The following is a 12,015-nucleotide window of genomic DNA, read 5'->3' on the forward strand; positions in this document are numbered from 1 at the left end:
CTTCCACCATCGAATAAAGCACTACGACAACCTCCTTTCTCCATTTTTCTCTCAACCATCATTCCACAATTGAAAAAGAAAGAAAAAGAGGGAGAGACGCTATGAGAAAGTTGTTAATTTTCTATGGAAGTTGTTAAAAATCGGCTCTTTTATTTTGGGCGAATTTTTACCAATATACATAGTATCTAGTGGCCTTTTATTAATAATAAAAAGATTCTCAATAGAGAGAAGTACAAGAAGGGGGCTATGCCTTATCTTAGCGGGTCCTAATGAGGTAACAAACCTCAACTCTATAAGATCATCGCTATGATCATCACAGAGTTTGTAATGTACTCTATGATGATATTACAAATAAATATGCTTAGATAATGCAAAAATATAAAAGTCAAGAAGAAAGTTGAGTTATCAACCTCAAACTTTCTTTTCCAAATGTATGAATTAAAAAGGATAGATTGCTCGTTTAAAGTAACTTGAAGTGTTTTCCTATTGTCTTCTTCAAATTTGTCTAAAAACACTTGATAGTTCATCACTTCTTATTGAATATATGGGATCTTGTTGAAGCTATTGACACTGTCACGTGATTTTACTTTGGCAGTCGCATCGGTAGGTGCCTTCGAACAATCTCCCCAATCACTTTACCATCCCAATTATGATGTCTTCCATGTAGACTCTTTGTGCTTTTGTTACTTCCACTTTTTTGTTGCCTAGGTGTGATATCCCCATCTCTAGCAACTTTATCAAAAGCATATATCCAACATATTATCTTCCTCATCCTCATCAAAAGAATCATCACCCAAATCAATAGCTTAAGCATTAGTTGGACTAAGTCCTAACGCTAAAGCCCCTGGCTCAATCCGCTCTGCAATCACACTTTTAGGCACAAATACTAAAGCTTCAAGATTTAATTTGCTATTCAAAGGAGGAGGTGAAATCTGCTCTTCTTCATCAAGAAGAGCAGATTTCAGAAGGCTTTTTCATCAAAAATCTCTTACCGGCAAGCTAAATTACGACGAGATATTCATTACAAATTAGCGATTTTCTAGTCATATGATCAGATGGATTAGAAACAAATAAACACATAAAGGGGTTTGTATGTCGGCATTAGGTTATGAGTAGAAAATGATTTGTTGAAAGGCTTGTTATTTTCAATTGAGTTATGGCATTTTGGTTGGAAAAGTTTGCAAATTACCAAGAAATTCAAAAAATATATTGGGTGAAAGCACTTTAAGGAGGAATCTAATTTCGTTCGTAGTGACCCAAAATTGCACATGGTCAAAGGAAACAAAATTTTTACAAAAGAATTAGTTCATAATGAGATTGGAACGATTTAGGAATTTAGATTTTTCAAAAAGATTCGACAAAAATTTGTAACTTGTTGTGAACAAGGAACTTTGAGTAAAATTGAACTATCAAGAGGTTATCTGTTTTTAGTATCATGGAGTTTGATGAAGCTTTATCAAAACCATGAAAGATCGATTATGGTGATATAGGGAAAGTTTAAGACGGTTTGGTGTAAATTATCGCTAGCATGTATGTCAATATTTAACGTATTTTTCTAATTTAAAATATTTATAGCTAAAAAGATAGGAAATTAATGATTAATTGGAACTACTCCTGGTATTAGTGTTTATTTTCAGGGATTTTCCATCTAGCTAATTTTGATAATTTGGTTTGTCAATACTATAGCTTAGGTCCTTAGCCATTGAAATTCTGAAAAACGTATAATGGATCAAATCTCTCACTTTCATTGGCTCAAGTCCATAAAGAGATTTTGGGCCAATGAAATAGGTGTAATCATTTTCATTTTTCAGTTTAGACCAAAGTCAAATTAGAGCTGAGAATTTCACAATCTTTACAAATGCAAGAAGAAAATAAAAGTGAAAAATACTTTTACCTATATATAGATTATTTAATTTATTGTTTTACTTGTAAGTTAAATTAACAAGAAAAGAAATGCTTATCTAATATTGCTTGTGGCCAAAAGAAAAGTAGCGAATATTTGTCTTATAGCAAGTATTTGGTGGTCTTCAAAAAGACATTTTGCTTCTTTCTTGATACAAATTAGATCCGCATTGTTAAACTTTTGAAGTGAAAAAATTGACTATTAATCAAGTTGAATTCATTTTTTTAGTAAGAGTTTGGTGTTAATAAGGATTTTTTTTTTTTTTTTGTTTTTCACCCGGTGTCCGATATTTACATTGAAGCGCACTATACCCGGATTCGCGTCGTGTAGGGCCTTATTCGAGGGGAAGCGCTCCCTACAGATATAATTCACCTCCACATATTTTCTGCATCACTCAATACGATATAGACCTAGGTTAAATTCTTAAGGACACACATATCAATATTTTATATAACATACAATACTAGAATAATGCCAATGAAATTGACTTGTGGCATTATTGTCAAAAAAGACATTTTTCGCTTCTTTCTTGATACAAATTAGATCCCATTTTCATGCTTTTTAATAATTTTGTTAAACTGTGAAATAAATGAAATCTTCCCCTCTAATATCAGAAGTGAAAAAATTGACTATTAATCAAGTTGACAATCCTACCAAAGCCCAAATTATCTCCATCCATTCTCAATCAAATTGTTAGTCCAATTCTAATGGTAAAAATGACGCGGTTAACTACTTTTTGGTCGCTTATTAATGTTCAACAACGCTTCAAAATTATTCAATATTTAGCCAGTTTGTGTTTACAAATACCCGTTTGTCTTTATCTTCTTTGTTTGAAAGTGGCAGAGAGCCGCTTCTTCATCTTTTGCGTTTTTTCCACGAGTTTTGACCTGTGGCAGTCAATCTCTAGCACTTTTTTTTTTTTTTTTTTTTTTGTGAAATTTGAGCTACACATTAGGAATTTCAGGAATTCTATATAGTACCACCACCTATGAAACTACCTCATTATTTTCTCAGGTGTCATCTATAAATTATCCTTATTATTATATTCTTTGTACATTTCAGATTGGATTATCTTCTCAGGTACCGCCTAGTTTTAACAAATTTTGAGTTATGAAAACTTAACTGCAATCACAAAGAAAATATGAAGAACATAATTTTATTAGTTAATGAATCTTTGTAAGTACAATTCTATGTATTTTCTTAATTTCTCCACAGTTCTCCATGATTCGAGGGCTAGAGCACCGTCTTTTTCAAATTTATGTGAATATTTATAAATTTGTATGTAATATTTTTTGACTTCGGAATGATTTGGAGTGGGTTAGAAGCCAGAAAGGGTTGACTTCTTATTCATGTTACAACTAATGATTTTGCATTTCTATTATGAAAGCAGTTCAAGATTTGGTCATCCAAACAATTAGGTGCAGACTTTCCATAAGAAGGGATAACGATTTGGCCAAAGAAAACCTCAAACTAATGTCAACTTGCCCTAAAAAAATAATGTACCGCATATAAATTATAATACACATATAACCTATTATCTTCATACTTACGTCTACTTATTAAATTTTCAGACACCATGCTGCCAATATATATTATATGTACGTATACTCTATAGCATATCAACAAGAATTTAATGAACAATAATTTCTCCCATCTACTTCCTACTTTCCAATGCTGGATCAGTAAGCAATCTATTGTAATTGGTTCGTCTATTTATAGCTATAATGCATGCTAATAAAATATGAAACTTGCTTAATTCCTGAATTATACAAATCAAGTTGGTAGATTGATAATTTATAAAATATTAAACCAAAACTATGACCCAATTAATTGCAAAGTCATAGTTGTTAGGAGTATTATCTTTTGAATTATTGGTGTACGGTGCTCCAATAGCGTCTTTGACAAATCCTACTTAATTAGCTTCTTAGTAGTGACCAGTGAGTAAAGAAATTTAGGGTATATAGGTTCTTTAAGGAGATAATTTTTTATTTATGAAAACAAGTAAAACTTGGGTTCATGTATCAAATTTAGAAATTTGGGAATATAACTTCTTTAGGGAGACTACTTTGTTCATTAATTATTCTCTTGTCTATTTAAGGCATGAGTGAGTTTCAAGTGAAGTCACTAGAAAATGGATTAAAACAACAATAATTAATATGTTATTTAATTAACAGTCTCTTCGTTTCGATTTATGTGACAATATTTCTTAATTAATTCTTTTCACAAATTGTGTTAATAATTTAACTTTAATTACGTTTCCCATTAGCCACAGGATTTCACGGAATATAATTTAAGATCATAAGTTAAATAAAGCTCTTTCTTTCTTAAATTATGTACATATAATTAAAGTATGCACCATATAAATTGAGACAAAAGGAGTAATAGATAGTTACAACTTACCAAGCTTATTCAACTTGTTGTTTAAGTAGCTCTGGTGACTATTATGATGTGAAATCCAAAAATAGTGTTGCTTCTAAAATTTGAAGAGGAGAGATTTTACAAAAGGCATTTCAGTTTTTCTAAACATAAAAAAGGAAAAGTTTATTCAAAATTTTGCCACCTAAAATATCTCGAAGCTTTAATTGGATGGATGGTAACAAACAAGTTGAACCGAATTAGTGGTTACAATGGGAGACTTTCTGTCTACCATTAAGTTCCCAAATCTGGAGTATTAAACAGGAAAAAAATAATCTCGAGTGATAAAAATAAAATATCATGTGATCATTAGAAAGTTCAAATCCTGTTCGGAATATCTTAAAGAAAGTAAAATGAATCCCACAAGCTAATGTAATGGAGGATTTGTCCATCCAATCACAATTCTAATACATGAAATATGTTGTACAAAAGCCGTTTAATTTTTTAATACTTAACTTTAATCAATTCGTTAAACAAGAATCTGCGATTTGTGACCATTTAAAAATTATGAGTTCTCAAGTGTGTAATCTAACATATCAATGAAGTAGGTGAAAATTGTGAAAAGATCAGTGTTCAATTATTTACATAAGTTTTAATGGATAAAATTTCCTGATATTCGAGCCAACAAGAATAGTATAAAATTAATAAAATAATTGATCGTGGAAACTGACTCTGACACTATCATTATAGAAATGAAAAGAAAAACTAAGTAATGAATGTTAATAGCCCTACTCCCTTGAACTTTTCTTTTTCTTTTTGTTAAAGTCGTACTTAATTTTGTCAAGCTTATCACTCTGTGTAAAGCTCATTTGCTTTTTATCATTAGTTTTATTGCTTACTATTTAAGATGATGATGTTGTAATTCGTAGCCCACCAACCTAGTAATATATATAGTAGAATCTTAATCATCTCCCACTTTTGAGTTTTTAATTGTTGATAACAGCATCAAAGTCTTTGTTTTGGTTGAAAGTTCAAATTATTTTTATCTAGGGAAAGGACAGTACTCTTATCTTCCTTATTGCTCTTTTATTTTATTTTTATTTTTAATCTAGGGCAAGGAAAGTACTCTTATCTTCCTTATTCCTCCTCCTTTTTTTTTTTTTGAGAAGAACTACTATTATTGTCATTATTATATTACTTTATTAGAATTGTTAAAAAATACCTCCATCCACCTTTGATTTTGTCAAGATACTACTCTAATATACCTTATTTCTAACAGTCCCATGTTGATGCCCAATTTTGTCCATCATTTTGTCCAATTTACATCGTTAAGCTTCTATTTTAATATTAATTATATTTTTTTTATCACAACCTATAGTTAAATTTCTTGAAGATCTCTATTACTAATATTATTATTATTATTATTATTATTATTATTATTATTATTATTATTATTAGTATTGCTATTACTATTCATATTACTATTACTATTACTATTACTATTACTATTACTTCCCTCTACTTTTATTATCATTATGAAAATTGAGAAAATCTATTTGAAATTACTATATTCCCCAAATAAACCAAATAAATTTTTTTCACCCATTTCCTAAAGTTTCTACCCAACCCATAATCCCTTTCCAACTAAAAATCCCCAAAGGCATCAAAGTTACCCCAAAACCAAATATCCATAACTCAATGTTATTTACTCAAAAATTGTGTCATCTCTAAATTTCCTTAAAATCAAACATCTTTCTGGAAAATCCCTTTCTTTGTGCCTTTTATATTCTTTCATTTATTCTAGTTTGATTTTCTCTTCTCTTCTCTTTTCAATTCCACTTTCTTTCCTTAATTCATTCACCTTAATTTCTTACTAGTAATCATAAAAATCATAGCTTAATATCCTCCTTAATAGCGAAATAGAAACTTTCCTCTTTTCATCTAATATGCCAAGAACAAAATGACAGAAGTTTGGACCCTTCCGTCCAAGTTCAAGATTATTATTATTATTATTAATAATAATAATAGTAATAATAAAAGTAATAATAGTAATAGAGATCATCAAGAAATTTGACTACAAGTTGTGATAAAAAAAATATAATTAATAATCTAATAAAATAGAAGCTTAACGATGTAAATTGGACGAAAGGATGGACAAAATTGGGTGTCAACATGGGGTTGTTAGAAAATAAGGGTATATTAGACCCCATAAAAAAAAATAGTTGAGTATTTTGTAATTATTTATATTTATATTGGAAGAGGATTCTCTCTGCTTATGTTCAATAAAACAGAGTGGAATGAGTGTGTATTCTCTTTAATCTTTTGGAGGGTAGAATAGTTAGATTTATTTAATAGGAACGCACATGACCTGATAGAAATTTGGAAAATAAAACAACATTTGAAGTTAAGGTTGGAAAAAAAAAAAAAAGCCTTTTGTTTTTTGGGTTCTATTCTCACCGAACAATTTCTCGTGAAGGTCTTGCAAAAAATTAATTCATAATAATTTTGAAAGCATTAAAGCATCAATAGACTTAATTAAAAAAGAAGAACAAAAGAGGACCTTTGGAGAGACCTATTATTTTCTTCTTTAATTTAACTATGTAGTTTTTTTGGGGTGCAAGCATCGTTAGAATACAAATCCCACTCACATCACAATAAGCCAAATAAAATTTAGATCTCATAAAGCTACAAAGTGAACAAAAAATCTTCTTCATGATTGAGATATCGAATTTGCTAATTTAAATGCTAGTACTAAAAAAAACAAAACAGTTAATCCAAGAGAACCCTATGTTGATACTTCACGTGACGATCCTAAATACAAATATATTCATTTCTTAATTAAAGAATAAAGATTTTGTAGGTGAATTAGCTTCCGTTTGTAGTTTTTATAATAAGTCAAGTAAATAATAATGAGATCGAAGGGTAAAAATCACTTGATTATTACATTCTTTAACTGTATATATGGTCATATATACACCCTTTTGAGTGTAGCAAATAAAGGTACGGTTTAAATTTTACTTTTACCTTCTGTTGTCGAAGTTATCGCGTATCGATTGAAATATTCCTACTCAATCGGCCTGCCTTTTCGATCATTATTAGAAGAGTAAGAAAGGATAAAGGACGTTGACAATATCTATTTCTTGTTCTGTAATTAATACAATATCTAGGATTAAATAAGTATTAATCATATTTTAGGTTCTATTATTGGCACATCTTGGATAAAATAAAGGTTCTATAATTAACTATTATTGCCACATTTAGTTGATAGTTTGATTCAGGTGGTAAAGTAAATTGATCATAATTAATTCAATCTCTATGATTAATTATGTATTAATCGTGTTTAGGTTCTATTATTGGCACACATCTATGTCGTTTATGTCAGACTATAGGCTTCCAGTTTAAGCAATCGATAAATTAAATTATTTAATTACACCAAGCTAAGGTGGTCGCACAAAAAGTTACTTAAAATTAATTTCTTATAAAGTCATTGTTTCCTCTTCTGCAGAAGAAAACAGTGTGCGGAGATCCATAATTCATTCCATCTTTCTATAAATAGAAAAATTAATTTTCTTTAATATAGAAAATCCACAAAGCATGCTTTTTTGAGTCCCCAAAAGCCAAGCCACTCAAAATTCATGTGCAAGTGGCTCTTTTAATACTAGGAGATTCACCAATAGGGAACCAAACTTATGAGCTCCACTTAGTAGTGTCCCAATAACTAATTTTAATTGGACCAACATTATATTATTAAATTAACAAAAGTTTCCCTTTGAAAAAAAAAGTCAATTTTTTTGAGAAAATGAATTAAAAAGGGCACCTAAATATAATGGAGGATTAATTTATCTAGGGCGCTAAACTCTTAACTTTTTGTTCCACGCTTGGTGTCTGACAATCATATTGTGGTCGACTAAATTTGAATTCGTGTTGGAAAATTTCATATTAGGGGTAAGGCATTTCCTAACAAAGACACGATGAAAGAATACTTATCATTCTACCACTATCTTTATGGGTGCTTTACTCTTATATGATTCCTAATGGACCACAAAACTCTAATTATATTTGGTTATAACTGCTAATGAATAGTGTTATGCTATTTGTACATTGCATTGATTCCATACGTTATGATTTTCTTGCTTAAAATAGGACAGATATGTGTGATGACCTTCCAAGTCATCTTGCCACATAAGCACATATTTTAGACATGTGGATGCTTACATGGCAAAGATGCTAGCATTTGTGGGAAGATTCTAGAGCCATGGAGAGTTTTCTTGGAGAGACTCTAGATTCTTATAAAATATTTAGGAAGACTTTCTTGGCCTTAGAATATTCTAGGCATGTAGAGAATTCTAGAGAGGGGACCTACTTGTAAATATAGAGGGACTTGTGTAACAATTATTATTTATCCATTAGCCCCTAGGTGAGTAGTATAAATAGAGGGGCATACATTTGTAAAAAATCATCAAGCAAAATCAATTAAGTCTTCTATAATAAAAACTTCCTTTCTAGCAAATTTCTCTTGTCTTTCTCAATTACTATTCCCTTACGATCTTGAGTGTAGTAAACTAGGTCCGACTTGGCATAGCAAGATCGTGAGCAAGTTGTGCAAGAACGTGAGCGAGTTGTCAAGTGCCGCACGTGCGCTTAGTTGAAGACTAAGGACGTGACAACGTGGTATCAGAGCGAAGGTTACGACTAAGGGAATGTCAAACGACGGAGAAATCAACGCTGCTAAAACCCAAGCCAACGTCATCCAGGATGCTGCTGGCAAGAAGAGTCATAACAAAAAGAAGAATGCCGCCAACAAGAGCCACGAGGTCCTGCCAGAGGTTGTGCCAAATGAAGGGCTTACATCCCAAGAACCATCTACCCACCGAGGCGAGCGAGGATGACGTGGAGGTCTGTCAGAGGACGTCTCGCTCGGTAAAGAGTGGGTTATGAAGGTTAATGTGGGGATGGACGCCATCAACATATTTGGCCAACGTTTGGGCAAGGTGGAGGGCACTCTTAGCATTCTTGAGGGGCATACTCTTGAAGAAATTGAAAGGTCGCCGATGCTGACAGAGGTCTATGCACAATCAACACGTGGGATCAGTTCAAGAATGAGTTCAAGCGACAGTTCTTCCCAAATAATGTCTTGTACGAGGCAAGGCGCAAACTTAGAGAGTTGAAGGGACGGGAGCATTCGCGACTATGTCAAGGAGTTCACCACCCTTATGCTTCAAATTCCCAACCTCACGAGCGATGACTTGTTATTTCACTTCATGGACGGGTTGCAGAACTGGGCTAAGCAAGAGTTGCAACGCCGGCAAGTCAGGGATATAGACCAAGCCATAGTGGAGGCCGAGTCTTTAATGGATTTCAAGCATGACAAACACGACAAAGGCAAAGGTAATGAGTCAAGGGGTGGCGATGCCAAGGTGGGAGACCGTGGTAAGAACAAGGACTCTCAACAACACTCCCCAGACTCAAAATGCCAACAAGTTCGATGGCAAAAAGTCAAGTGGTCGTCGAGGGCTATGCGAGAAGAAGGCGCAGATCGAGAAGAAGGGATGCTACATATGTGGAGGACCACACGGCTTAAATCGCCCCGACCCCCCCGAAGAGCCTCGACGCAACGGTCCGTGAACGAAAGGAGCGAGACGCAAGGAGAGGGTTCAGGCACCGCACAGTTAGGTATGATAAGCATATGTGGCGCTGTCAAGAAGCAACCTATCCAACCCGACGAGAATAAAAATCAATACGTGGATCTCACCATAAACAACAAGCTCGCTCGTGCATTAGTGGACACTGGAGCGACTCACAATTTTAGACCGAGGTTGCAGAAGAGACTAGAGTTGAAGCTTGCTCCAATTAACGCCCTCGTCAAGACCGTGAATGCTAAGCCGAAAAATGCTCGTGGTGTAGCTAATGGCGTTAGTGTCAAATTGGGACCGGAAAGGTACGACAAATTTTACCGCCACTACTATAGATATCTTTGACATTGTTCCGGGCAAGAATTCTTTAGGCATTGCCATGCGATGATCGACCCCTACCTCAAACGTCTTGGTCTTGGAGCGAGAAGGAGCTTGCATGGTGCCTACAGTGACCATGCCGCATACAAGGGGCCAAACACAACTTTCAGCTATGCAGCTAATCAAAGGTCTTAAGAAAGGAGAGCCGACATTCATGGCAACCATTGCAAGTTTGGAAGAATACAAGGGGCCGCAGGAGACACTGCCGCCTTGCATAGAGAAGTTGCTCGAGGAAAACAAGGATGTCATGCCCGATGAGCTACCTAAGCGCTTGCCTCCCCAGATGTGAGGTGGATCATAAGATTGAGTTGGAGCCGGGGGCCAAGCCACCCGCATTCGCCCCTTATCGCATGGCACCGCCTGAGTTGGAGGAGCTTAGGAAACAACTAAAGGAGCTACTAGATGCCGGCCACATTCGCCCATCGAAGGCACCCTTTGGTGCGCACCGTGTTGTTTCAAAGAAGGATGGATCATTGCGCCTGTGTATAGACTATCGGGAACTTAATAAGGTCACAGTAAAGAACAAGTACCCGATCCCGCTCATTGCCGACTTATTTGATAGACTTGGACAAGCCAAGTACTTTACCAAGGTGGATCTTCGCAAAGGTTACTACCAGGTTCGGATTGCAGAAGGAGACGAACCAAAGACAGCCTGTGTGACAAGGTACGGAGCCTTCGAGTGGTTGGTAATGCCTTTCGGCTTAACCAACGCACCCGCTACATTTTGCACTCTCATGAATGAGATCTTTCATCCCTACTCGGATCGGTTTGTGGTAGTCTACTTGGATGATATAGTCATTTACAACAACACCTGGGAGCACGTGGAACACTTACGAAAGGTTTTCCAAGTCTTCGAGAGAACGAGCTATACATCAAGAGGAAAAGTGCGAGTTTGCACAATCCAAGGTGCACTTCTTGGGCCATATCATTAGCAATGGCGAGCTACGCACGGATGAGGCTAAGGTACGGGCTGTCAAGAAGTGGAGGCACCTACAAAGTGGGAGCCGAGATCTTTCCTTGGCCTTGTTAACTACTACCGGCGTTTTGTCAATGGCTATTCAAGTAAGGCGGCACTTTGACCGAGTTGTTAAAGAAGAACAAATCATGGGGATGGACGGAGCAACGCCAAAAGGCGTTTGAAGACCTTAAGAGCTCGTGACAGAGGAGCGGTTCTTGTGCCCGACTTTAGCAAAATGTTCGAGGTGCATACGAATGCTTCCGAATTTGCCATTGGGGGTGTCCGATGCAAGATAGGCATCCCATAGCGTTCGAGAGCCGCAAGTTGAACGATACGGAGCGGCGTTACACGGCAAGAGAGATGAGCGCCGTTCGTGCATTGTCTTCGCACATGGAGACATTGTTCTTTGGGGTCGGTTCGTGGTCAAGACCGACAATGTGGCCACTAGCTACTTTCGGACACGAAGAAGCTCACACCAAAACGAGGCTAGGTGGCAAGATTTCTTCGTCGAGTTCGACTATGTGTTGGAGTATAAAGGCGAGAGCGAACGTTGTTGCTGTGATGCCTTGAGTAGAAAGGGTGAGCTTCTTTGCCATTACTTGACCAAGTTGGGATATCCGAGAGGCTATAAAGGAAGGCATGCGGCCTGATCCCATAGCTAAGCAACTTATGGAGTTAGCCACCCGAGGGGGGAAGACGAGGCGCTTTTGGGTGGAAGACGAGATATTGCTCGCCTGAGGTCGAGAGTATACGTGCGAAGTTTGGAGATATTAGGCGACGTATTATGA

The sequence above is a fragment of the Lycium ferocissimum genome, chromosome 10 (assembly GCF_029784015.1).
Source record: "Lycium ferocissimum isolate CSIRO_LF1 chromosome 10, AGI_CSIRO_Lferr_CH_V1, whole genome shotgun sequence".
In the NCBI taxonomy this organism is placed as follows: domain Eukaryota; kingdom Viridiplantae; phylum Streptophyta; class Magnoliopsida; order Solanales; family Solanaceae; genus Lycium; species Lycium ferocissimum.